Raw genomic sequence first — 3,479 nt, forward strand, 5'->3', positions numbered from 1 at the left:
AGACCCATTTCTTGCCATCCTAGGTTTCCAAGGCTCATTTCAGGTCACCATGGTGAGTTGGTGACAGACACAGAGGCTTTCATGAGCATCTGAATGATGGCAGTACTGCTCACCATTTATTGCGTCTGAACCTTAGTGGGTGCTGTGCATATGATACTCACTTACTTGTTAGCACAATGATCCTATGAAGTAGGTGTAAGTATTATCGTATCCGTTTTACAGACGAAGAAACTGAAGTTAAAGGGATATCTTTATCCTCAAGGATATCTGGCCAAGGATCCCCCAGCTGGCCGGCCTGTGTACAGGGGTGCCCTTGGACTCTCGGCCTTCTGCACTGAGCTTTTGTGGGTTTGGTGTTTATTTCTGTTATTGTTATATTTTTCTGGCACCATCAGGGGCTTGAGTCCCCGCTGCACAATCGTTTGCTGCAGTCCCCGGCTCAGACTGCACAAAGCCCCTCCCTGGCGGAGCAGGCTTGTCCCTCACCGTGTCGATGAGTCATGATGCATGTTACCTTTGCTCTGAATTTAGAGGCAGGGAAAGGCGAGGGAGGAGGAACACCTTGAGCAAAACGCCATTTCATGTTGGCAGCCAGGCAAGGCAGCCTCTGTCTGCCCAACCGATAGACAGCAGTGGAGTTCTGGGTACAAGCTAAGGATAAAGTTAACATGGGCAGGGGGGGAAAATGCCCTCTTCCAGAACAGACAGCGGGGTCCCAGCAATTCATGCTCCCTGGCTTCCTCCACTGCATGCCATTTGCAAGTCCTGGCTGGAGACGTGCTTACTCCGGCCTTTCCTGGGGTCAAAGAGGGGGTCATCTGCCTTGCATGCTGCCTGGCACAGAGCGACATCAGGGGCTAATCAGGGGCCGGCAGGTCATTGGTTTAAACTTTTCCTGAGCAGCAGGGCTCCTGAGTGTCTCACCCTGTGCACCTGCAGCCAGTGTGACAAATGGGCCCCTTGGCTATGCCGCCCTCCCGCCTCAGCCCACACAGCCTGCCCTCCCTCAGCCTCTGATTCCCGTGCCCAGGGCTGGGTGGTGCTGGGGACACAGAGGAGCCAGCCCCCTGCACTGCCTTTTGGGAGCTCCACAGTCTGGTGGGGACTCGGGCCCAGACAGAGATAGTGCAGCTGTAGTGTGGGTGCTCCGTCTGGAAGAGGGCAAGGAGGGCTTCCTGGAGGGGGTGTGAAAGAATAGGTAGCATGAGTAGAAGGAGTAGATTCTCTCTCCCTCTCAACCTGGTTAATTCCTTCCTGACCTTCAGATCCTGGCTCAAACATCACCTCCTCCAGGAAGTCTTCCCTGATCTCACCCACCTGGAATTCACAGTAACAGATGGAAGGGCCCTGCCCCTCTCATTCCAGGCCCCATTAGCCTGAGCTCCAGGAGGCAGGGACCACATGAACTTCAGCCCCTGGAGACCCCTCTAGTATCCAGCAGGAGGCAGCATACCGATTATGGGTGCAGGCTGCATCACTGCCTAACAGCATGGCAAGGAGCTTAGCCTCTCTGGGCCTCTGTTTCCTCTCCTGTAAGATGGGGTTAAAGAGGGCCACCTCCTAGGCCTGTTGTGAGACTTCAGGGGTAACAGAGGTTGAGGCCGGGGGATAAGGCAAGTGTCTGAAACACGTTAGCAAGGTTTATTTTCTAGACTAGTGCCTGACTCAGAGCATGGGCGCCATAGACACTGGTAGAATACATGCATGGTGTCTTGCTCACTTCGTTTATTGACGATCTTCCTCCCTCCTTGGGCTGTGGGCCCTGTGAGAGCAGGGCCGGTGCATTCTCGGTGCCCAGCACAGCCGGCCTGTCATGAGTGCTGCAGGAGGGACAGGAGGGGTACCCGCAGTGAGGCACAGGCCACGTCCCCTGCACGCCGACTGGGTTAATCCTCTATGGCTTAGGGTCCTGCAGGTCACCAAGGTGGAGCTGGAATTTGAAGCCGAGCCTCTGACTCCCAAAGCCAGATGGGTCTGGGTTGTTCCGCTCGTCCCAAGCCGGGCCACCGCCTGTAGCAGGTTCTCCTGCAGTGTTGACGTCAGAAGCCTCTTCATTTACTTGGGGGCCATTACATTAGCAGTGAGGATAACATTGCTAAGGTGCGCCAAGGGCCGGCCGTGTTCCCTCAGCCTGGCTTTATTCAAGCCTCCCGCTAATCTGGGGAGGAAAAGTAGAAGGACCGGAATCTTCCACGCAGTGGGCACCCGCCGCCCACCGGTCTCCATGAAGATGCCCCACCCCCAGGATCTCACTGGAGGCTCACAAAGCCGTTTGTCTCACTATTACTGGAAGCCTGGAAGCACTCACAATACCAGGGCTTGGAAAGCAGCTGACAGAATCATGCATGTGCGTGTATGCACGTGCATGTGTGCGTGTGTGCGCACATGTGCACATGTGTGCATGTGTCTGTGTGTGTGTATATGTGCGTGTGTGTGTGCAGACACCACCAGCCTCCCTTTGCAGGGGTGCAGTACTGGAGGACCCAGAGGGGCCACACATGCACACGGCTGGTGGGGACTGAACTGAGCGTTTCTGTCACTTTCTCCTTCTGGCGACTATTCCCCGCCCCGGGAACAGGAGTCTGGGCTCCAGGCAGAACTAGGCCCACCTTGTGTCTCACTGGGGACTGGGACTAGTCAGCCTTGGGGTAACTTGACAGGCTCTAGCATTCCGGTTCCTCGCCATCCTGGCCCTCCCGAGAGACTTCAGCTCTAGGAGGATTCTGGACTTTTCTGACAACCCAGAGACGGCACCTTCCTTCCATAGCCCCAAGAACAGAAAAAAAAAAAATAGTGCAGAAAAAAAAAATACTTCAGAGAGCCAGTTTCCCCAGCAGGATTCTAAAAGGGAAGTTTCATGGCCACTACCGGGGAAGGAAGTTCCTTCCTCCAGGACTGGCCTGAGGCCCTTTCCCCTGCCCTCCCTGCTCCCACCACCTCCCCCTCACTCCCTGCCGCCCTCTGCCTCCTGCATCTCCTCAGCTACCCCTTTCCTTCCTACCCGCCCTTCCCCAGGAGTGGGTGACAGTCCTGGCGCCTGTGTCCTCTGGGCTTGCTGGGCCCACCTTCTCCTTGTGGTCCTGGTCCTGACCCTGCAGCCACTCAGGCAGAGGAGGCCGCCTCGCCCTGTCTGCCATCTAAGGGCCCTCTGGGTGGTCACGTCACGTTTCAGTTCTCATCTCCCAGCGAAATTATCTCAATTTCTTGGAGCCTGCTCCAGAATTGCTTTTTTCTAAATCCTCATTACCGAGAACACAGTCTTAGATGCTACGTGCTTCTCAGGCGTCCTCAAAGAAGCCCCTGAATTACATGCGAGCTGCCCCTGGCAGGTCCCCACTCAGGGCAGCCACTTTGCTGTCAATAGCAGAGCTGGCGAGAGGAGGTGCCTGGTGGCTCGGGGACTGGAATGTGCCGCTCTCAGATAAATCGAGTTTTGCAGCTAAACTGTCTAATTCCTCGAGGAAATTGTCAAACCATGT

The 3,479-nt window shown here is 55.5% G+C and overlaps 1 long non-coding RNA gene across 1 annotated transcript; it reads right to left on the reverse strand.

Annotated features, from left to right (window-relative positions):
• Window positions 1–1,618: 1,618 nt before the first annotated feature.
• LOC105740014 lies at window positions 1,619–3,076 on the reverse strand. Its single transcript, XR_001116025.2, has 3 exons — window positions 3,002–3,076; window positions 2,610–2,758; window positions 1,619–2,025 (listed from the first exon to the last, which is right to left on the reverse strand). It is a non-coding gene; the product is annotated as an uncharacterized LOC105740014 (long non-coding RNA).
• Between the last annotated feature and the right edge of the window lie 403 nt (window positions 3,077–3,479).

Source organism: Nomascus leucogenys, chromosome 7b (assembly GCF_006542625.1).
Source record: "Nomascus leucogenys isolate Asia chromosome 7b, Asia_NLE_v1, whole genome shotgun sequence".
Classification (NCBI taxonomy): domain Eukaryota; kingdom Metazoa; phylum Chordata; class Mammalia; order Primates; family Hylobatidae; genus Nomascus; species Nomascus leucogenys.